Source organism: Cydia pomonella, chromosome 3 (assembly GCF_033807575.1).
Source record: "Cydia pomonella isolate Wapato2018A chromosome 3, ilCydPomo1, whole genome shotgun sequence".
Classification (NCBI taxonomy): Eukaryota; Metazoa; Arthropoda; class Insecta; order Lepidoptera; family Tortricidae; genus Cydia; species Cydia pomonella.
In genome coordinates, this window is record NC_084705.1 from 15,329,780 (window position 1) to 15,355,763 (window position 25,984).

Sequence of the window (25,984 nt, forward strand, 5' to 3'; positions counted from 1 at the left end):
AAACTTATTTCTAGGGCCATTAAAAGGATCCGTTGAGTCAAATTCCTAATTGTAAAGATGGGGAATGCGAGATAGTACGGCATTTGCGCCGTATTTACTGGAGTGTAGTGGGACTTGAAAGGGGGTGGTATACCTGGTGCGACCCGAAATAATATACCAGATAATAGCCCAGGGCAATCAAGACGGTTTCGAGCGATATCAAAAAGGAGGTTCATGTCTGTGTGTCAATTTGCGTCTATTTTCAAGTGTAAGAAGATTGTATTCATGGCAGCTATCAGAATAAGAAGCAAATGAATTATTAAATAGGTAATTTAAATGGTTAATAAGCTTTTTCTGGATTCGTTCTATGCAGTCTTTGTGAGTTGCATAGCAGACTAACCAAACAGAGTCAGATATATATCTATATCTATGAAATAAAATATCATACTTACTGTTTTGTTTAAATGTTTCGATGTTCAGTTTTAACAATAAGTAAGCTGCAAAGATAACTAAACCTTAGATAACCCTGACATCCCCCATATGTAGACGGGGTGCCATTGCCAGTTAACTTTGCAGCTTACTATACATATTATGTATATAAAATCAATGTTATCTTGCAATTAAGACAGTGAATGGATGGAAACTGGTCAGTTGAGGACATATGTAATTAAAATGAAGCCTTACAAAAACAATGGGTTGTTGTTTTTGTTGTAAAAACGAGGAGGAAACAAACATATTTTACGAAGAATCAAAACATGAATAGATCGTGACTCGATAGAAGTGACGCGATACGCGTGCACCTCTGAGTAATAAATGGACGTAGGTTGATCAGGTTTCTTTCTGGTACCATTATCCGTACACATTTTTTGTTATTCTTGCCGTTTAACTTTACGCAATTTGAACTCGCTGTCGCTGCTAAGACTCATTATTACTACCTACTGCATTCACGCCTTGAAAATGAGAACACATTGTTTTTCTTTTTTATATTTACGTACCTCCTTTGACACTAAATAAAACTGTATAAACAAAAATCAACGTCCACTTGCCCGGTCCACAGAACTCTTGCTATTTATGACATGCTGTTATTTCTGTTCTACAAAGACGTATTTTTTTTTCAAAATAGGCAAACTAGGATAGACGGAAGATGTATTCAATTTCATAAGTTGCCTTGTATTTCGACACCATCTTGCGTGTCATATAAATCAGTACTTACCTGTCTAAAACTAGTAAATTTCTAAGAGGTAGCAATGATGGCGTCTTATATTAAAATATACGATTTCACTTGGCGCTATTTACACGTAAAGTACTCGGACACAGCTTTGATAATAAAATCACTTTGTAGCTCGACACGCGATGCTTGGTGAACTACCTTCATAAACGAACTGCCATTGGTTCGGTACAGAGTTACCTGTTGCTAACTTTCATTTTTAAACTCAATACGTGTCATGAAATGGAAAAGAATAAATAAATGGTTCGAAGACCTGGACTTTCCTAAAAGTCAATGCAGTTTTTTTTCCATGACTCAGGAACAAACTTTTGTGTTCATCGCACATATAAATGCCCAAAGAATATGAAATACCACGAAGAACCATGACTGCTAACATTGCTCCCCAATTGGCTTTCATATTCATTTAGTTCTACTACCTACATGAACTTAGGTGCTAATTACTCACATTAAGATATTTAATTACAAGTTGCGTGTAAGGTGACTATAAGTCTTGCTTTAATGCCAACCATGTCCAGGCCATAACCAAGTTATCTTGGTTATAGCTACATACAATAATGTACATATGATTATTTGTGGCAACTTATTCACTGCGATTGGATTAAAGATTGTAATCAATATTTATAATTGTAATAAATGCCACCCTTATCAAGATGATACAGTAACATTGTATTTTAACCCACTTTTGCGTTCTTGCTTCTTCACTTTGCGTCCTACCTTTCACAAATCCATACGTAAGCAAGAATGCGTTCAGTATTACCTAGGTTTGTTTGTTTCACGCGCTAAGTAGGCCATTTAGCAACGTCGCGACAGCAATTTCACACAAAATGCCACCGATAACTAGATTCATGTCACACTCCATGGCCTGCTCCTCGTTGTGTAGACATACCAGTCTTATCTTTTTGTTTTAGATATATTGCGAAACTACTCTTAAAGCTTTAGCCAATATTTTGGTAAATTTTGCAAGAAAAGAGCTTGGCTTGTTAAGTCTTCGGGCTACAAAAAAAGGTTACCGGTTAGTTTTTCCGCCTTGTACGAGTATGTTGCCACTGGATGCTAAGAGTGATCTGTGAGCCATATTACAATAAGATTTTTCTATAGTCCCGATACAAGTAAATTTTTAAAACATAACACGAAACGTTATAATGGCAGTCAGGCTATCCGGGGCGATTACTCATTCATTTCAACCTGTTCCGTGTTTGTATGTCTGATTTGGCCCGGGTCACTCCCATCTGCCCACGTATCGACGGCGAAAGTAGAATTACAAAGTAGATTTTTATGTTTATTTTGTTCAATGTATACTGCTACAATACCCCACTCGATACGTAACAAGACACTATCGAACTGGTTTATTTTGATTTCGAAATCATTGTTAATTTTATTGTACAAGTTAAATGATGAATATGCAATTGATCCAAAAAGTTTCATATGCCAAAATAATTCAGGGTCGACGTCGTCATGTGCATACAAATCTTCTTCAAATACAAGTACTATGATGTTACTACTATAACTACTACTAATGTATGCTATAATAGTAAGTATTATTATGAGTAGGTATGTATTGTTACTATTTTTTTTCTTTCGTAAATACGGACACACTACTCCAGTGCAATATTATAGGAAAAATACAATTTAGTAGTTACAACATTATTTAGACTGAAAAAAAAATGTGCATCTCGTTACGGTCAGTTTAGTGTGATGTTTTTTACCTGTTCTGTTTTTTCTCTAGAATAAAAATATATATATACCTACTGACCTATTCTTTTGTTTAAGGGCATTTTCGGAAAAAAGTGTACCCTATACTTTTTTTTAAACCTAACAAAATTTGGGTTATTTCTACTCAGAATCACGAGCACTATCGATTTAAGCAATAAAAAAGCGGCTAAGTGCGAGTCGGACTCGCCCATGAAGGGTTCCGTAGCATTTATGACGTATTAAAAAAGATTAGATCTCGTTGAAACCAATTTTCGGCGGGAGTTTGCATGGTAATGTATATCATATATTTTTTTAGTTTTATATATAGATACCCCACACGTGGCTTTGATAATTTTTTTTTTTTTTTTTTAATTTTATGACGTATTTAAAAAAAATTACTTACTAGATCTCGTTCAAACCAATTTTCGGTGGAAGTTTGCCTGGTAATGTACATCATATTTTTTTAGTTTTATCATTCTCTTATTTTAGAAGTTACAGGGCGAGGGACACACATTTTACCACTTTGGAAGTGTCTCTCGAGCAAACTATTCAGTTTAGAAAAAAAAATTAGAAACCTCAATATCATTTTTGAAGACCTATCCATAGATACCCCACACGTATGGGTTTGATGTAAAAAAAAAAATTGAGTTTCTGTTCTAAGTATGGGGAACCCCCAAAAAAAATTTTTTTCTTCTATTTTTGTGTGAAAATCTTAATGCGGTTCATAGAATACATCTACTTCCCAAGTTTGAACAGTATACTTCTTATAGTTTCGTAAAAAGTGGCTGTGACATAAACGGACAGACAGACGGACATGACGAATCTATAAGGGTACCGTTTTTTATCATTTGGCTACGGAACCCTAAAAAGTGTCCCACTTTTAATTGTCAGTTTGTTGTAACGAACCATACATGTTGTATGGCCCGTTACAAAACTGACTAATAAATGTTGTATGGAAAATTAAGGGAAAACGGTTACATTTTTTTCTGACAACCCTCTTAAACGGCTGGACTACTAAAATTATACCACCAATAAAGTGAGTCACGTAAGCGACCGGTTCCCACACCTACTTGCTCCCACGCGCTTTCAGATCGCTCTGGTCACTGTACATTGTACTTGTATCTGTAAAGAGTGCCAATTTTCACTTTATTAATAGGTCTGTAATCAGATTTCTTCCATCAGTAAGAGTTTGGTGTCGTATGAGTAACCATAAAAAGTAGTCGGATAAATTGAAATCTGCGCTCAAACTGGCTGTCATTATTCCACTGCAGGTTTATGTAGCTTTTAGGATAAAATCAAAATATTATTCAAACAGGATGGATGTCAGAACACTAACCTTGATTACAACTAATATCCCTCGAAGTATGACAAAGCCCGTTTAAGATGAATTGTCGCCATAGATAACCGTATCTTTTTAACAAGATTTTTACTTTACCTACCGAAGATGTTCGCGCAGAAAATCCGAGGAATGTAAACTGCTTGCACCATATTTCCTGCTTGCACGGTGCAGAGCGTCGCTTAACGCTTACCCTCCCGCTTTCTGAACTGGAGATTTCTCAACTTCATGAGCGAACTGTAAATAGTGTTTAGTTATTACTTAGAAACTAATATACCTAACAATTTCCCTGTTTATTTTGAGTCTCCGCTAGCATAAGTAATAAAATGGCTTGTTAACCTTTCCGTTACACTGTGATATTATGCTAATGGACGTTATCTACCTGTACAATGTGCTTTCCATGCTATTTATTATTGCCAAATATATCTTATAATATGTCCTGTTATGAGTCAAGCTTACGAGTAGTGTAACTAATCTTTACACAATATCTGGGTTGGATTAGACGTTACTTTCTTCCATGTAATCTCATGATACCTACAATTAGTAGAATGTCGTGTCCATTTTATCTTTTCGTACTTGCGGGAATATGAACATCGTTGTGAAATTAAATATTTCCTCTTCCTTCAATGTATATTGTTTCTGTAAAGGTTGACGATGACAGGATATTTGAGTACTGAAGGGGGTAATTGTAGTGTAATGGGCGTGTTCTCACAACAGCTATTATTACTTGGATGTTTATATTAGATGTTTTTACAATGCATGCCTGATAGAATCAATAAGAATGGTCATTTTTAACAAACAACGAATGTATTTATCGATCGCACACAAATATTTAATTGGTATTACTAATTGCTGAGTGTGGTTCATTGTTTTGTTTTGTTAGGTTCATTCACACAATTGCCATTGTGGTTGGACAATGTTGGGAGTTGACCTCACTGGTCCGTGATGAAACTCCTTTTTGCTCGTTCAGGAAGTGATCTGATCTTATAGGGTTTTTAAGCAAAACCGTTTCTCAATTTCTAAGTGAATAAAGTTGTTTTAATTGTTTAAATGTACAATAGTAGTATTTTAGCAATTATTCTCATGTTAATATTTAATTTCCAATGTATTGTTTCAGATGGAGCGGGAGTGAATAGTTTAAGGAATGCGATTACAACGGAGTAAAATTTGCTGGGTAAGATTTAAACTAAAATTGAAAACATACGTGAAACATATCTATTATGTTTGTCCATTAAACACGTTCATGTTGAAATCCTCAATTATTTTGGTACATTTTTGTAAAGATATTCGAGTTTAACTTAAGATTAGCCCAGATGTATATTGTTCCTAAACAGTTTTATCTTATGTAAAAGCGTATACTTAAAGGTATTTTTTTACGGCTGAACTAATGAAAAACTTATAATTCATTTTGGCGCAGCCGTGCATGCGACCTGTTACGGCACCACGTGCCATATTTATTTTGGCATTTTGGGAGTTTTTGGGGTACAATAGATTTAGGTTTATTAAAAACATTTGAATTTCAGAGGAAGCAGAATCGATTGACCACTTCCAATAAAATCATGTATATGTTGCTAATTAGATGTAATATTCTAAAGTGACTAAGGCCTTCGATCCCTGAGGCTCTCTGTTCTACGCAGCCTTAAATCAGCAAAACTACTGTAGCATTTATTAATTCAAAACAAACATAACATAATATAGTTTAGTAAAATTAATATTTTACCGAATTCCACCACACCACTTCGAATGTTAGGTGTATAACAGCTCTGGCACTCATAAGATTATGTCACTTGTAAATATCATTTTGATACTGAGGGAAAGGAAGACTTACTATCACGAGTCTTCTGTACAAATACTGGAGTCATTTATAAAACGCACCATGAAGACACCTTTAAGTTATTGCTTCGAAATCTTGCCGTTGACTTACGAAATATTTATCTCACGTCTAATATATTAACTTAAACGCTATTAAACGAGAGTACGCACAACTCAATTAAGTAGATGATGTCAGGCTAATAAAAAGGAGCGTATGTCCACGTGATTTATAGTATACACATGACGTTTTAGTGTAGCAGGGCTTGACAGAGAGACCGGTCTATCTGGCTTTAAACGTACCTAATGCTTTATTTGTGATAAGTATTTAGGTATAGAAAAGGCTTTAAAGTCAGGACGGTAGTTCTTTAAAGTTTATCGCTGGCGAGTAAGGATGTTTGATTTAGCTTGTTTTCTTCAAATGCGACCGACCTCAAAAGTTTCTTAGTTAATTTAGACACTCATCACACAATTTTACTTAGCTTAACTCCATTTGTTTGTACAGATTTTATGTATATTTAGAACAGTTAAAAAAGTTCCCCCTTGGTGTCTACATGTTAAAATAATCATAATTTCTCGAAGGAAAGGAATCACATAAGTTTCTTTGTTTCGGTGATGTTTAAATATTTTGTTCCATGTTCGTAATAAGTCAGTCTAGGTATTCTTTCTACAACTATAATTTTAGGTTAATCTTAATACACTATGAACAAGCAAATTGGTTTATGTTAGTATAAGGTGACCAGGTCCAGTTTTCTATTATCAGGTCTCAATAATCTCCCTTAATTACTTACTAGAAATATTGAATTAATGTAACACTACCTGTCCAATGCACGATAACCCTTATTTAATGGAATTAACTTGAAGTTGTTTAATCTCGAGCCATAAAACTGCCATTGTTTAAATAGCCCACTGCCCTGCCTGAGAGAGAAACCATTATCATTGCCCTTAAGGTACCTGTTTCAAAAGTCGACCCGATAATATAAAATGAAATGTGTCAAGCCCAGCGTGGTGCGATGAGCTTAAAAATAATCTGACATGACATTTTGAAGTGGATACATCTTTATTGGAAGAAATCTAGCGTAGTTGATTGGGCTTATAAGCGAAGTAATGAGGTATAAACAAAACAATAATAAAATCAATATTTCCTCCGTAAATATTAATGAACATTAGTCATATTAGATTGTTATCGTTGTATCGTTTGCCACATTGAAACCTGTAAATCTTACGGTTTAAAATTTTTATTGACATTTTGGCCGATCGAAATATGTTGATAATTCGATCGGTATAGATATATATATATATATATATTAAGCGCATTTATATAAATAGCTCTTTTAGCTCTCGTCACGGCTGGGGCGCCGGCGGTTCTGGAACCTTCTGGTTTAGCTAGAAATGATGGGAAAAGGCCGGACGGCATGACCCTCGTTCCCTGGAAGATTGGACGGCCTTTGGTTTGGGATGCCACATGCGTGGATACCCTTGCGCCGTCCCATCTTCCAGGAACGTCAAACAGAGCTGGTGCTGCCGCCAACGCGGCTGAACACCTCAAGCGGCGCAAATATACAGCCATTGACTCTGGATATATGTTTGAGCCTTTTGGGGTGGAAACCCTTGGGCCGTGGGGACCTGGCGCTCACAACATTTTTAAAGAGATTTCGAAGCGCCTCGTGGAGGCAACGGGTGACAAGAGGGCTGGCTCTTACCTCGCACAACGCATTGGCATTGCTGTCCAGCGCGGCAATGCCGCCAGCCTTCTAGGCACCTTGCCACAAGGCACCGAGCTGGAGCTGATTTTTTATTTATAACTTTCGTTGTAGTTTTAGTTTCTAATCTTTTTCCTTTTTAGCTTTATGTAGTTTTGTTTAAGGTACCTATATTTTAACATACTTTGTCAAATAGTAAAACATTTATAATATATATTAATTTGCTATATGGATGCTATATTATTAAGCGCATTTTTTTATAGCAAACCATAATGATATCTGGGTACGTATCGATTGAAAGTGAATCAGATGTAGTCGAGTAGGTAATGAAATAGATTGAACTCTGACGCCCACCAACACTATCAAAATTACAAATCGTATCGCAATATTGCAATTAAGATAACTACGAGAGCGAACAAGTATCGATTTGTTAAACAAACTTTTGCTAAATATTTATAATGTCATGGAAACTTATATCTGGAGCAAATTCTATACGGTTAAAGTCTAAGCCTTATTAATTACAGTTTTAGTTAAGATAATGTCTATGGTAAATATTTCATCATTTGTTTAATAATTAGAAATTAAATACGCTGGCTAATTAAATTTTAATCTGTCCTCAATCTATATGGTATAGGTAAATCGGGAAATTACACTTGTTCGTGTTATTACATATATGGCAACAATGTCTAATAGAGCTGGTTTTTCAAACGCAACATTTTAATGTTAATCATAAATAGTAAAATTGCAAAATACTCTCAAATTTATAACTGCCCTTGCTATTTAACCAAATAAGAATACAATACAATAAAGTGCAACATTGCATATCTTTCTTATGTTGTGAAGGGCATCATTAAGGATATTTATAATTCGCTAGTACCCGAGCACTAACTTTCGGGAAACCTTTTCAATTCAAAACGGATTAGTAACGCACAAATAATTACTACGCTTATTATCTCATCAATTTGCAGATAAGATGTTTATCTAAATAAATAGTAATTACTTGAATGCCTCTACTGCACGGCAGGGCAGGCCTAACGGCCTTACGTTTCGTCACACTGAGTGGGGCCACATTCCTACGTTTGTATTCCGATGTCGGCGTCAACTTGTCTTACTTTAACTATTATAACATATTATATTAACTATGCTGTTTATTGTCCATGTCGTTTTTGCTTTTTAGATGGACACAGGCATAGTAGAGTCTAAGCTAATAACTCTGGATAATGGACGTTGCAGTGAAAAAGTGTGGCGTGCCACTATAGAGGACATAACAATATATTTTCAAATAAATTTGACGTTTACGTTAGCTTAGCATATTAGCACACACGAAGTGTTGAAATTATATTCTTGAGTTTTGATTAAAATCAGATGAGTTCTTGCTTGGCAAAGGATCAAGAATTCGTCTCTACATGTATGCTTTTAACGTGAAAGGACATGTTAAATAGGTATCTAAAGATATACTACGAATATATATATATGATGAAGTTATAACGAACTTATACTTATAACAACCAGTTTGAATAGTAAGTACCTATTATCAATATTTTGTCTTGTCGCTGTCTTGCTTTGATCACGAATTTTCACGGCATCCAAGTCTCAATTTCCGCCGATCACATCGGTTTCACGGTCATATCTTTAAGACAAGTCACATCGCACTCGCTCTGTTTAGCATCCGAATCGGCCGCGACGAAAGCCATTTGGACATGCGGTCAACCACGTTACGATAATGACCTTAAAACTGCACCAAGTAGTTTTTGCAATCCTTTTTTGTTTCCGCAAAAAATGACCAGTGCTTGGTGTTTACTTATTTTAAAATCTTTTTGTGAAATAGTCGTGCATTGAACTTGCTTGTTATTGTATGTGTATTTGTCACATTCTATTTTACAAATATTGGCTTAAATGAGGAGTACATACATTATATTCACTTGAAACTTTGCAAAATAAAAGATTTCAAAGGGATAGAAAAGTAATACCTACTCTACAAGTCTAGTCTAGAAATTGGCAATAATGTGCATATCATACCTAGCAAAGTTTATGCATAATTTTTTTTATACTACGCCGGTGGCAAACAAGCATATGGCCCGCCTGATGGTAAGCAGTCTTCGTAGCCTATGTATGCCTGCATACTACCACAGTATAATAGTAGCAATAACCAATCTCCGGCCCTTTAGAAGCGCGCGATGCCTGGACTCTATTTTCAACTCATACGCTTACTCTGGTTATAATCTTATAATATTAGCTGAAAATCGTTGAGCATTAGACTTTTTGTTTGCCGCGATATCTATTGTCGAGTAGCAGTACTGAGAGTTCCGCTACTCGATGCTAGATGTCGACTGCGAATATAATAAGCATTTTGGTACCAAAACTGATGTATGGAGTGAGCACTCTATTACTTCTTATTTCTCTATGATGTAGACCAGCAGCACACTAACATTTTGACCACTTTGTAGAAATGGTGTTTTATACACTTATACGATAAACTTGTATACGTGTATATAGTTGTATGATAAATATAAATTCATATATATCTAATTGAAAATAACATATTTACGGACAAAACATTTTACACAACACTTACAAATTAGCTACACTAAAATAATTCCGGCTATATCTTAATGTACAGAACTCTTGGTTGTTATTCTTTAGTGTAGAATAGATACGCATCCATATATAATTTAAAAAATATTGTTCAGGAAAACAAGGACAGGGTAATGTGAGCTCGATCTCATTCATTTCCTCATAGATTGAGAGACCTATCTTACAATTTTAATATTGTTTTGGAAACAGCCATACACACTGCAGACCTGCCGTGACCGCGACACTGATGACATTTTTATCGTTCCGAGCGACAACGCTCTGAACACGGCGGTGGCGCTGGCGCAGCCCGGACTGATTCAAGCATAATCAAGCCGCGCCGTTTCCATGTGACGCGGGCCGCGCACGTATATACACGGCACGCACACATACAAACCGCGCGATGTACCTTTGTTCGACGTTTATCTACTGTATTTACTGTGACCTTACTCGCCCGGAAGGAACACAATACTGTGATGAGTAGGGTCTAGTGTTATTTGGCTGCGGTTTTCTGTAAGATGGAGGTCCTTCCCCAGTTCTCTGCAGAGGACTGCTCTAGATCTGGAATGACATCCGTTGTGCTGTGCCCTTATCACACAAAGCGAGATGACATTCACAATGCCCATACCTCTCTTTTGGACGTAGTTTAAGGACGTACCCGGGTCCCAAGACGGACCCAAATTGAATTGAATCAGCAAATATTTTCTTGCTTTAAATGAATACACTGGATACTTTATCGTTGTCAAGAACCATTTAAATAGTTTTATTTCTGTAGGCCTAACTTATTTGTAAGAGAATTTATGAAAGGCGTATCAATTATAATAGATTGACCCCCTTATTCATAAACGTGTACTAAAGTTACGATGCCGCTAATAATCGTTTGTCCCTTTCCATCATACACGTCGGAAAGGGACAAACGATTATTAGCGACATTGTAATAACTTTAGAACACGTTTATGAATAAGGAGGTTAGTATTTATTCTAACATCTATTTGATTATTTTGTATTTATTTATAAAGTTAAGAAATAAATAATATTACTGTGATGTTTTGTGTGTTCATTTTGTCAGTAAAATATGCCTAAATAATTGCGAATTGAAAGCTTTAGGATTATATGAAATGGCTGTGCACAAAGGCAAAACTATAATTCATAAATAAGCTCATTCTAACACGAAGCTTCAAGAGGATGCAGATAAAAAAGCTCGCTCGTTAGTTGCTTGCGTGCCGCGCGCTCGCGCAATCTTACTGTTCTCACGGACTACGCTAGGTAAAAATACAGGTGAATCTTTACTATTAAGTAAATTGGGCATTTCGAAGTATGTGTAGGACACCGTGTGGTTGAGTCGATATTTTTACACGTTTGAAAAAAAAAAAATTTTGTGTCAATTTACTATGCAAACATTACGATAAAAGCATTGTCCAATTTCCACGAGTAGCGATATCTAGGTCGAATGTGTTAGCACTTATTACTGTTGCACACCCATCGCTTCCTGTAGAAAGCTTAGATAAACATCGTTCATGTAAATAACAAACGCTAATAATCTTGTAAGCAATTAATTACATTAATACTGATTACGTAGGTACCTTGTTTTTTCACCATCAAGTGACAGTGATGTATGTAATGAGATGATTTTTTTTGTCGTTCTCAATCACTAATGTTCTTTAAATTCTATCTTATGAATTGGCAGTTAAGTACTAACTTGAGGTTATAAATATAACCCAATTATTAATGAACCTAAATTGAACGAACTCATTGATTTACATTATATTTATCAAGCCCCTTGAGATATAGAAGAAATTGATGTAAGTAGGTACCTCATCATTTCGTTCCTACATCACTAAAACGGGCCAGGGTAATCGCTGTCCTCAAACCAGGAAAGCCTGATGACAGAGCAGAGAGCTATAGACCGATCGCTCTCTTAAGCGTTGTATACAAATTACTGGAGAGACTAGTCCACAATCGCATCCATGATTCCGTTAACGCAATCATCCCCCAGGAACAGGCTGGTTTTAGACCTAACCGTAGCTGTTGTGATCAGGTGCTCGCTCTCACAACACATGTCGAAAACGGGTTTAATAAGAACCTCAAATCATCCGCGGTTTTTATCGACCTGACTGCCGCATATGATACAGTCTGGCGCCAGGGATTGCTATATAAACTGTTGAAAATAATCCCATGCACAAAAATCTACAGGTTTATTGAAAACACTCTTACTAATAGGCCGATACAGGTTTTCCTGGGTGACGAAACCAGCAGCGTCAGAACACTAAACAACGGGCTGCCGCAGGGCTCTGTCCTAGCCCCTCTCCTGTTTAATATCTACGTGCATGACCTTCCCAATACTGTGTCACGTAAATTCGGATATGCCGACGACCTGGCTCTGATCACTCAACACCACAAAATGGATTCCACCGAACCAATTCTACAAAGAGACCTGGAAGCCCTTGATGACTTTTTCACCCGGTGGCACCTCTGCCCTAACCCAAGCAAGACGGAAGTCTGCTGCTTCCATCTTAACAATAAGCTTGCAGAAAGAACCCTGACCGTCAAGTTTAAAGGCACAATACTTAAACATAATCCGCACCCCAAGTACCTTGGAGTTACTCTAGACAGAAGTCTTACTTACAAGTGTCACCTACAAAAAGTATCAGCTAAACTGCAGACCAGGAATAGTCTAGTGCAAAAATTAACAGGGACAACTTGGGGAGCCTCTGCCTCGTGTCTCCGAACCACGGCGCTGGCACTGGTTTACTCGACGGCCGAGTACTGCGCTCCAGTCTGGATGAATAGTGTTCATACCTCAGCCATCGACACGCAGCTTAACCAGACTCTCCGTCTAATAACGGGATGCCTTAAGCCAACACCCATCCACTGGCTCCCCGCTCTTAGCAACATAGCCCCTGCGCGCCTACGAAGAGAAAAATGCCTCCAACGCGAACTAGTGAAAGCGCACTTTAGTCCTGAACTACCAATTCACCAGGACCTCGAGGGCTTCGGAAGAAAACGTCTTAAATCCCGAAACCCACCTGCATTACGGATGGAAAACTCCCTGACCACCCGTACCCTGGAGGAGGCATGGACCGCAGAATGGGAAGCCCTCAGGGACCAAGCAAACCCCTTCTCTGCTCTACCCCTGCGAGTATCCCCAGTGGGATTCAAGGAACCGCGCCGGGTGTGGTCTGCTCTTAACCGCTTAAGAACAGGAGTTGGCAACTGCGGCCACCACTGGTACAAATGGGGCTGGAGCTCCTCTCCTGCCTGTAACTGCGGGCACCCAGACCAAACCATCAACCACATCACTCTGGAGTGCCCCCTTACTAGATACACAGGCCATGTAGATGATTTTAAGATCCTATCAGAAGAAGCGGTCGCGTACCTGGGAAGGGCGAAATTCTAATTATAAGTTTATCTATGTACTTAATCCAGTGACATACATATGCCATACGATAAATAAAAATCATTTCGTTACAAACATTTTTTCATTCGAAATTTACTTATCTCACCCTTTCAGTCCCCCAATCAGTCGGTTAAAAATTAAGTTATCTGAGTTTATTAATAGGGACGCCATGACTGCCTATTAAATATAAAACAAACGTTTACCGCCTCTAAACTAATGGTGCATTAACAACATAACCGATAACCATGTCCAGTTCAAACAATCGATACAGATCTTTCAATCAGCTGTCCGAATATTTTTTTAATAATTTAGTAAGCGTAGGCGCCGGGTTGCTCCAACTGATCGAGATACGTTTACTCTTACGCAAGTTGAGACCATGACCAGAAAACTCAGACCTAAGTGGTTCGAAGTTGTAATTTCAGTAATTGATCGTAACACTGTAAAAATGATTAATTGATTTTAAGTTAATGTCAGAATTACAGCTATATTTTCAAGGTTACGTGTAGTTATACTATCTGTTGAACAAGGTCCACTAATTTGTATAAGTATCTAAGATAATATGATTCTCCTTTTTCGCTGATGGGATTTTTATGATTATTACACTAACAAAATACATTATAAATAGTTTGCTAAGAATAAAATCGGGGAAGTGCGTGTCGGACCACGCATGGAAGGGTTTCGTAGCTGTAGAACACGAAACATGTCGAGCTGTCATCGTCTTTATAAACGTCAGTAACCCGGTTTAATAATTATATTTAATGATGTAGACGTAGATTTCATTTAAATCAGTTCAGCGATATTTGATTCTTCATATATACAAACCTACACATTTCTTTTCACTTGTAAGGGGTTTTTTGGAATAAAAACTATTCTATTTACTTCCCCGGGACTCAATCTATTTCTATACCTTTAATCTAAATGAGTTCAGCGGTGATTGATTCCTCATACAAATTTCCACCTCCTTTTTCACATTCTTAAGGGATGAATTTTGGGATAAAAACTATGTTTGTACCAAATTTTAACTAAATTGGTTCAGCGGTTTAAGCGTGAAGAGTAATTTAATAAAATCGGCCAAGTGCGTGTCGGACCACGCATAAGGAAGGGTTCCGCATCCGTAGCTGTAGATCAGTATACATTAACTAATACGCTAGTGGTCCTGGGTTCGAATTCTGGTAGGAGACTTATACTTATCCCAAATGCAGTAATCATATGGGAAAACTCATGCACTAGTTTATTTCGTTTTCCTTTAATAAGGTCTGACGATTTTGTTCATGCAAGTACTTCATCTACGATGCGAAATTATTTGTGTGTGATGTGATGAGTACGAACATTTTTTTTCCGAGTGATGTTTTCTATGTATGTAGATATTTAAGTAAGTAACATATTAATTATTACGTATATCGTCGTCGTTAAGGTACTAACCTTATAGTATAAAATTTTCTTAGGTAGGACTAGTTCAATCTGTGTAGGTTGCCCCAAAAATATTTATACACTAGTGGCTCTGTGGGCTGTAGAACTTGCGACAAGCTTAAAAAATGAAAATCTCTTCCTCCTGCCCTTATCCCACGTTATATGGGGTCGGCACAACATGTTCTTCTCTTCCATTCTCATCTATCTTTCGTCACCTCAGCACTCACTCCTTTCTTTCTCATATCCTCTTTCACACAATCCATCCATCGTTTTTTGGATCTACCATCCGCTCTCCGACCATCAACATTCATTCCTAACATTCTTTTTCCTATATGGCATTCATCCCTTCTCATTAAATGCCCATACCACGCTAACCTACCACTTCCGCTTAAAAAATGAAATAAATATATTTACTTCGTTGAATCATTATAACAGCAAACTCACAAGTTTTAAGTGCCATATGCACAGCCGGCGCGTAAGACCTTTTGGCCAATTTTCGTCATTTTGAAAATCTTCCAAAAATCGAAACTACAGAAAAATTCTATCTAACTACTGAACCTGCTTACAAAAAGAGCATCATTTAAGAAATGTAACCTGCATATAGGAGGACATCCGGGCATACGAAAGCATTTTTGCCCAAGCGGAAACCGAGACCTTCGCTAACTCTCGGTCAAATTCTCGCAAATTTTTCAGTACTAACAATACGAAAAAGAAATTGAAAACTTGCCTTGCCTCAGCCAAATATAAAATTGTGGCCTAAGCACTCAGGATGCCCATATGCGAGTAAGGTAAACTGTATTTAAAAGTTTGATCAGATACCGCAATGTAATAAAAGTTGCTTGCAAGTTCTTCCTAGTATAAATCTCGCTTAATATTGCCAAAGTAGGTACGCGATACTCCTTATAGACTTACAAAGATAATTTTTTGAATTCCTTCATTAACACAATATTTTTGGTTTTCGGAGCAATTATTTCCAAAAGTGTATACTGAATCAAGTAAAGTAACGCTCTTAGCAACCTTAATGTTATTTTAATGACATACCAAATGATGTGCCATATGTTAATTTTACTGAAAAAAACTTTTTTTAATTTTGTTACGAGTTCATGTATGGAGTGCCCCCCTTAATTATATATATATTTTTATACATTTTAAACTCTTAACTAGGTAGCGGCTCACAAAATACATCTACGTTCTAAATTTTACTAAAATATGTCTTATAGTATTGGAGTAAAATGGCTGTGACATACAGACGGACGGACATGACGAAACTATAAGAGTTCCGTTTTAAATACACATCCTTTTTTTTAGGGTTCCGTAGACAACTATTATAGTTTCGCCATGTCCATCCGAGGCTTTCTCCGTGATGGTTAGTGCTAGAAAGCTGCAATTTGGCATGAATACGAGTATATAGGTATATAAATTAATCATACCGACAAAATGGTAAAATATATGTTTTCTGCTCGTCGACTGTAATGCTTGAATTAAGATTTCGTATACCAAATTATAATTGCGTACTTTTCATGTATGGGCTCTCAATTCAACTATAAAATTTCCTTCGATACGCTGTTAAAAACTTAGATACTTACCGATTTTCATTACTTATTTAGGTTATAAAGTAAAAAAAAAAATATTTTGATGACTCGTAGAAAATGTATTGTAGACAATAGTGATATAATCAAGCTTTTCAATCTCGTACCTCACTTAGGCAACTCAACAAGCTTCGTTGCCTAAACACGGTACTCGACTGAAAAGACTCGATTAATATCACGATTGTATAAAATACTATTTTTGGGTTGCCACCCGAAGCACAGAGCGCTTTAACGTTAGAAATTGACAGATATTAATCACATTAGTTTTTTCTAGCAACAGACATGTAAAGCCTGGCCAGTAATATATGATCACGCGCCATATTGCGAAATTTCATTGGAATTAAAAATTTCATACTTAACTGAAAATAACAGCGCCCTCTTGACAATGATCATATATTTCTGGTCGGGCTTTATAATTAGTCAACTTCAACGTTATCTCTCTATCGATTACAATCGAGTTTGATTTTAATGAGTTTTGCATCATTACCGATTACAATAAAGTCGTTGTTCTGCTAATGAGCTGATCAAATGAGACTGTTGTTTGATTACGAACTTTAATTAATTTATTGTCATAAAGTCACATGCTTTCTTCTTGACTAAAAATATCTTTGAAGGATATGAAAGTAAAAATACTGCAAACTTTGAAATTGAAAATTTTATCTCCGTTATTCTTGTTACGTGCCAGTGTTTGCGGTTGTAGTTTGTAGAATAATGATATTTGTGTTAAATTTGAAAACCAGCAGGTTTGGTCTTATTACGAAGTAATCCTTTTCAAAAAATTCACTACACAGTACACATTCCTTGACATATTTGTAATAGAGAACGTCTGCATGAACAATGTCAGATTCAGATTAAATTTAATTCGCATTCAATATTGAATGTTAGAAAGCATCTTCCGCAATCGTATCTGCATTAACCGTAGTATATTAAACCGAAACGAACATAATCCATTCGTATGATAGCCCGGTATCGCGATCTAGAACTGGTTTTAGCAAATTATGCGTCGCGGGCGCAGGGTCTTCTTCTCAATAATTTATAACGTAATGCTTTCTAAACCCCGGGGTTAGTACTGGATGGTTTAAGCGCGTTTCCACTCTCCTGCACGAGTTTAATATAATCATGTTGTTGAGTATAGTTCTCGTGTAAAAAAAATCGAAGATATTAAATATATATCAATTATGCATTTTTATTGTCTCTGTTATGTATTATACAAGTTTAAAAGTATACAATGGACGCCATTACCGGTATATAAGTACCTAAATTTTTATCATTTTCTTCTTTTTAGAACACCTCTATGAAGCATCTAAGATGTGCCCGCCTTCCACATTCTTTTAGTCTGACATTATCTAAAGTCAATGGAGCCACATTCTAAGTGCTGCACAAAATTGCACGACGCTCAAGTGGCAGGCAATAACGGCGTATCTGCACCGAGCTACCAGTTCCAAGGAAATAATGAGTACTAACTGGGGCTTTGTGCTTAGGAATGCATTTACACGGTGTTGCGAGAGGACACTGATCTCGAGGTGTTCGGTAACCGAGTGGAAGATAATTTTTAAAGTGCTCATGTACGGTCGCTACCCTTCTGGAATGTACCTTAGCTGAAATCCTTTAATTTTTTTTGCTTGCTAGTTAAGAAGTTATGTGAAAATATTGTTTTAAATAAAATTGGTCGTTGACACTGGCGCAGATATTACAGCATACTGCTCAGCGGTAAGGCGTATGACTTCCCAATCTGAGGTCTAGTTGATTCAAACTCCGGCTCGTACTTACTCGTACGGCTTTTTGCTAGTTACCAGTCGTTTTTCGGTGAAGTAAAACATCAAGACGAAACCGGACTAATCCCAAAAAGGCAAGTTTACCTCTGGTTTAGAAGGAGTGCTTACGCCCATTGTTGGGATTGTTACGAGTAGAATACCAAACCGGACTCTGGGCTCCTTTAGGATGGGACTGGGAAATCGCTAAGATGAGGAAGAGGAAACCTCTTGTATGTTTTTTAATTTATTTATGATAAATAATTTTATTTTCACGTCAGCAGCTGGAACAAGGGTAATTTGCTGCTTAAAAACAGTGAGCAAAGTCGCATTTTGCTCACTGAGTGAGACAAAATAGCATTCAAGTGACCTTCATATTCGAATGTCATTTCAACGTGCGGGGCCTAATACAAGTTCGAAGTATTTGGATTCTATTGTCTTTGTCCCTTTCACGTCATTAGCAAAAAGAAAGAGACAAAAAGTGCATACGTAATTCAACGATATATTGACGGTTTATAATAGACCCCCGAAATAAGTCAGACCGCATCGTTCCAAAACACCCTACGATAGTCTTCATTCGTAATAATTAATTAATGAAATAAAAGTTTAAAATTTAATAAAAATACCCATATTTCACGTATTTTATTATACAATCAAAACAATATACTTATACAAATTTACGCAATTGTTACGCAGTAAATAATTCTACTTAACGATTTTTAACGATCTCTACTGTAGTTGACAAATAGTAGTATCCGCAATTCGGACCGTATCTTACAAAGTTTTTTTTAACAAAAAAAAGTTGACGATTGAACTGTCAATTGATGTTCGTTAATTCATTATTTTCGTATCATTTTATTGAAATTTCTTTCGTTTTGTTTTATTGCGGTAATTAAAGTTAATTGTTAGAATACCTTCAGAAAACATGAGTGAAATAGTGATGAAGACGGATTACATTTTTTCAGGTTGTATTTTTTGATGGCTGACTGACGTGAAAAATTTTGTGTACTACACGAGATCAAAGTTATTTACATCTCGTGCGCTTTTGAGTCCCTTACTGCGCTCAAGATTCTAAATTAGATTCACTCGCTACGCTCGTGAATCTATTATAGAATCTTTCGCTTGCACGGGACTCAAAACAAGCACTCGAAGAAATATCAAACTTTGCTCTCTTGTTGTACAAATAACTATTATTTCACTGTCCCAAAACCAGTAACTAGGCAATGCTCTACTCCCTACTCCATAAAATTTAATTCAATGCGCGGAATTAGAATGCTGTTGGTTTAATCGCATCTGTATTGCCTTACATTTAGTCCGCTTGTGCGTTGAATACGTACTAACAGGTAAAATGTTAATGGATTATTTCCATAAATGGTGCCCTGGCTTTCTCACAGCATGGGAAATCACCATATTCGTGTGCCTGGAGCAAAGGTATTTTTAAGTGTTTGGAAAATGTAAATATACAGCATATTACGTAGGTACTGACTGACACATATGAATTAACTAAATTAAATATTACCATACCCAGGTAATTGGGTTTATTCTTTCTTGAGTCGAATATTCGTTTCTTAAGTCGTTCAGACACAATCAGAAATGAAGAGTTTCACTTCTGCTCTACCGATCTTCTGTAAGCGTATGTCTACAAAAGCAAGAGTTAAAAGCGACGAAAGAGCTTGTAGACGGTCTTCCGTTGTAGACGGTCTTCGCCACATTGACCTTAATAGCATTACGATTATGTCACAGTGGTTTCTCTATGATAAATCTAAGATTATCCTGTTTGCCTGTAATGGCCTATTATTACCTATTTACGATGGTAGTTCATTATTTAAATGCCTCTCTGACATTTGCCATCGCTTAACCACGCTCGCGCAGCGTAATCTTTGTAAAAGTTATTTTACAATTTTGAATCTTCTTAGGAGCTATTAAAGTCGATCCAATTCTTGTACCTTTACATGTAAGATTTAAACTATATTGTTGTTTGGATAGTCTAGCTTTTTTGAAGCGTGCGAGTCCTGTGACTAGCGTTTATTTAACATCGATTAGAAGATATACATATTTCTTCTTTCGTCTTAAAAAACGTCTTAAACAAACTGTCTGTCCAGTAGAACTCCAGCGAACAGTCTTTGCAAGTCGCCAATTTCTAGCAATGAGTGCAAGAATTTACAATAAAATCAACAAACGGCTAGACATCTATAAATTAAACCGCTACGACTGCAAATCTAAGTTACTAACCTGGCTCCAAACACAAACTTACCAGGAAACTGAAAGACTTTTATGCTGCCTAAAATAAATCTACCCTGATAAACCCTTTACACATAATATATAAATAAGTACTCAATATAAATTGTATTAAAGTAAACCAAAGTATAAATTTTGTCACATTATATTAAAACTGAAATATTGTTTTTTTTTTTTCATACTTATTGTAGGTATACTGTACTGTACACTTTTTTTTTTTCTGTAATAATAGATTTAATTTCTGCTTCCACTATTGTGTAACCTTTAGCGGAGGAATCACTGACTCCCGAGTCGCAGGCTCTGACCTAGTTCGGGAGACAAAAGCTGGACCCTGGTGAAACCATTACAAACCTAATTATAAGCTTTTCTGTATCTAGTATAACATAATATCGACACTCTATACTGTGTTAGGTTTTTAAGTGAATAAAGATTTATTATTATTATTTAACCACCCTTGATAAATTAAATTTAGATTGCATTGGTCATTGTATGCTGAAACTGACATCGTTTTTGCCGTGTTTGGCACCTCGTGCAGGTCTATTTATACAAAGTGCAAATTAATTCTATTTCGCGACAAAGTCCTACGCCTCAAATAGATTTAAATAGTGCAATAAAAACAAATTATAAATTTATGAAAGGGTTTAGGTGGCGATGTCGGGAGATAGAATCTAGATCGGATCTGCGTCGCGTGCCGATCGCATCTGAGAAGAGTTGTAATGAGGCATTCTTGCTTTCACTCTTTGCAGTGTGGGACTTGTGGGAGTACGTTCATTTTGCGTTTTGTTAGTAATTCAATAATACAATTTTAGAAACTCGTATCAAATTTGTAGAAAAACTCTACAATTTTGTTATCCTTCCTCATAAATAAAGATTATATTTTTCATTTCTATATAGCAGTGTTGGGCAAAAAGTAGTTGGATTACAGATTAACGATTATGATTACAAAATATAGTTGTAACTACAAATTACAATTACTAGGAAAATGCAGTTGAGAGTTTATTAACTACATTTTTTTACTAACTATGTATATCTGTAACAAATTACTTAATGCGATTACAAATTACTTTTACTCAAAAAATATTTTCGATCATCTTTGTTTCCCAAATCAGGTTAAAAAATAAACGAGTTTTAAGTTGATCTTAACATATCTAGTTTGACTTTTCATATAAAAAAAGGAATGTTAGTTTGTCAAGATTATGAAGGGACTTATTAAAAAATGTTAACATTTTAGGGCAAAAATTAGTTTTTGTTAGGTGGTCAGATCCATGAAACCATCCAAGCAGTTTTTTTTAAATTTATGTGGCATTAAAATTATAGAAAAAAATATTATCCTCCTAAGGACCACGGGCCTAGCTAATTAGTTAAATGAAATTTAAACTTTTTACAATTGGAACAGAGTTGCATTTCTTTTGTTTCATTTCATTTTAAAACAGAAGAAACTCAACCTTATTCCCTACACTATGAATTGCAAATTCAAATAGCATTTTTTTGTATGTTGCCTTTGCCTATCAAGGAGTGATTATAAATTAATGTAATTTCGATTACAAATTACAAAGTAATCTCAATTGCAAGTAGTTGTAACTACATGTAATAAACTACAAATAATTCAACTACTTACATGAAACACATTTTTTTTTTTGCTAAACGACATATTATGATTTATTTTATTAATATTTCACTTTCTTCACATATCAAACCTAAGAACTACAATAACAATTATACTCTAAATAATGAAATAGCATGTTCAATAATTTGACTACATTGTTAAATAAAAACGTTAAAATTAATTATATATAAAATAATATTTAATCTATAAACTATTAAACTAAATCTAAAATAATCCCCCCTGGATCGTACCTGGCTCCCCAACCCAATTTGTAGTTAAAATTACACAAGTAATTGATTACGTCCAACACTGCTATATAGGTATGTGGACAAGTACTTACCAAATTTCTACGTTACGAACAATATATAAATTTAACATCATTACAACGCAGTATTTTAAATCAAACGGTCACATATTATTTCAGTCTTTAATTAGTATTATGACACTTATGCTGCCCATGTTAATTTATCAGCGCAATATTAAAATGAGTGTCCATTAGTTTGATTTAGACGTGAAAGCGGCGAGTCCGCGCCCGCGGACGCTAGCGCATCTTCCATTTGCATAAGTTTGCGCAACAACTTCATCTTTAAAGTTCAATAGGTCAGCTGCACTTGCTTGCGAGCTAATGTATGGTGATTTGCGCATAAAAACTGTTATTTTACAGATACTTAGGTACTCGTTCTATTACAGAACGGTTGATGTTGTGGCTGTTATTAAGAATCATTAATTTAGGACTACAAAGTTAATTGTTGAAACTTGGCTTGGTGGCAAGTCATTGTAGAAAATTTGATGAAGTACGAGTACATATGTGTACTTCATCAAATTTTATGTGACGTGTGCGTCACATCATACTCATACATCAAACGTTGTTAGTTAAAAACCGTTATCGACAATACGATTACCTACAAGATTTGCAGTAATAGTAGTCATAAACAAGAGCATGTCGGGCCACGCTCAGTGTAGGGTTCCGTAGTTACTCTTCCGTCACAATAAGCTAAACTGGAGCTTAAAGTATATTAAATTGTTAACCAAGGGATGAAACGGTACCTTTCACGCGAATTAAACAAATAGGCAAATTTGCATAATCAGTACCTAATTAAAGTAAGTCTTTTTACTATGAAGGGGAATCTTTTTGCGATAACTCAAAAACAGCTAAACTGATCATGTCCGCTGTGTGTTTTCATTTAATGTCTTTCTTAAGCTCTACTTCCACGATTTTTTTCATATTTTTTGGACCTATGGTTCAAAAGTTAGAGGGGGGACACACATTTATTTTTTCTTTCGGAGCGATTATCTCCGAATATATACACTTTATCAAAAAATGTTTGTTGAAGACCCCTATTAGTTTGAAAGACCTTTCCAACCATATCCCACACTGTCGGGTTAAAGCAAAAAAAAAAAAAAACACCGGCTTTCTTAATATATATATTCATGCCGAATTTCAGCTTTCTAGCACTAACGACCACGGAGCAAAGCCTCGGACAGACAGACGGACATGGCGAAACTATAAGAAACTATAGTTGACTACGGAACCCTAAAAAAGGATAGGGTATACATATAATACAATGCCGCCAAACGCCCATAGTCAAAAGATCTGTGTTTTTGATCCATCCATCTCGAAACAGTAATCGAGGTCATGTAATGAAGACACTGTCACAGTTCAATACACGTTGCTTTCTCTAAAAGGACTTATAGCATGCGCATGTCAGGTATCTATGCACGTTGTCGCAGTGACGATAGCATCAGAGCCCAGCCATGATGAGATCGCCAGCACAGCTTGAATAGAAAGACAACCATATAACTTTAAGGAAAATGCCTCCAATATTTATTTTTTCCAAAAAGGACAGCAAAGTCGACATTGCCGGTAAAAAAAATTGGTCGCGAAGTGCGTAGTTCATGGCCAGTCAAAAGTTATTAAGTTGAAAACATGTTGCATACAAAGTCCATTAAAATGTCCAGTTGCAAACTTTTCAAAAGGTTAAAATGGCCATATCATATGAAGGCATAGGTCCATTATATAGCCAAACAGATGATCAGTACTTTTTACTATAATGTTGGTTCCGCGACTATTTAACTGTCTTAAATAGGTTGGCGTATTTTCGGCAGAACTTCTGTTTTTAAATCATACATGGAAACATTGTCGTTACGTTCGTGATAATAGGCTGCGGAAGATCATGTTGTGGCCATAGGTTGTGGCTGGTTTAATGCGATGCGCCAGCAAAAGATAACATACAACACACACATGTACATTTAAAGTACATTTAGGTACATTTGGCAGCATACTAATTACCTATACATATAGGGAAAACGAATCCGCAGATTAAATTCCATTTTTTATGCCAATAGAAGTGAGTTATGGATCTGTGGTCTTTGAACGCGACATGAACCAATGTAACGCTAAATGTCTCCTTGAGTAATATAGCTGGACTTTCGGATCTGTAATATCTGCAAAGCTAACTCAGGAGATTGTTGGATAGAACGCTACAAGCATAGATAACCCGAGTCTAGGCTTCAGATATTTATTGGTATCCTCTCGTATTGGGTGGCCTGGTATCAAATAGTTTTATCAGGAATGTGAAGGCTTTGTATTGCTTTCCTACAAAGATGCAGAGGAGAAATGCAAATTCTGTGTTGCTTCATATTTAGGTACATTGACTTGCGAGTTTATTATGTATTAGAATGTGAGATGCTTTTATATTGTCACAATAATATGCATATATGAGTTTTGGTACCTATCTAAAACTCTTAGCATATATTATTGCTTTATATTATTTTGCATAGGTAAAAGGTTATTTTGAAATAGTATAAAATATTTACATATATTTTGTTACATAGGTATACGTATTATTATGTGTATTAAAAAAATATTTACTGATACACGTCCTAAATACGTGGTATTTTACTAAAACAACCTAAATAAATATTATTAGTGTTTCCTTAGAATGAAATAGAGCACAGATTTTGCACATTATGTATAGAATCTCTTTTAAATAATAGTAAGAAGTAAAGCTGCACAGTGTAGAAATTGTACTCACAAATAATGGGCTTTTAACAAAGGTAGTAGCCGCTACAAAAAAAATCATGTCGGGCCTTGTGTGTGTGTGTGTGTGTCGAAATTATAAAGCGTTAGCTAATAAAAGGAACTTCAATCATATCATATCGAATTCATATGACTTTGTACGTTGCTCTCCACAGTAACGGTCTACTTTTCTTAGCTGCGCTCAGCTGTGTTTTACACCTGTTTCACTGTAAGGATCAAGAAACTTTAATCTGGCTCAAGACTTCACATTTACAACGAATAGGGCCTATGTTACGGCAACGTTTGCTCTACTTACTCTCTTATTCCGATAATTTAATTAGATCGTTAAGATAAAACTAAATGCCGCGCTTGAGACCCGTATTTCCACATCCAATGAGATTTACTGTTTTTAAATAAAAAACGTGTTCTCAGTTAAATTAATATCAATCCACTTTTTATTACGGTTTCAATAGTGTTGAGTGTTAGTTAAGTACCATTGGAACATAACTTGTCACTTAACCCATGCAAAACGATATAAGGAGTATAATTAAACTTTAGCGCTATAAAAATAAGTAAGTTTTTGGTCAGCTTAGCTTTTTTAATTTAACTCAAACCCAGCGAGTTTTCGAGGAAATTTGGAGTAGGTAGGGGAGAGC

The 25,984-nt window shown here is 35.9% G+C and overlaps 1 protein-coding gene across 1 annotated transcript in view; it reads left to right on the top strand.

Moving 5' to 3' along the window:
• The window catches only part of LOC133516146 (cadherin-99C), a 149,920-nt gene that overhangs the window by 85,821 nt on the left and 38,115 nt on the right, over positions 1 to 25,984 (top strand). The window contains exon 3 of the mRNA XM_061848923.1: positions 5,353 to 5,409. The gene's annotated coding sequence lies outside the window, so the exon portion shown is untranslated. The remainder of the gene's footprint in view (positions 1 to 5,352; positions 5,410 to 25,984) is intronic.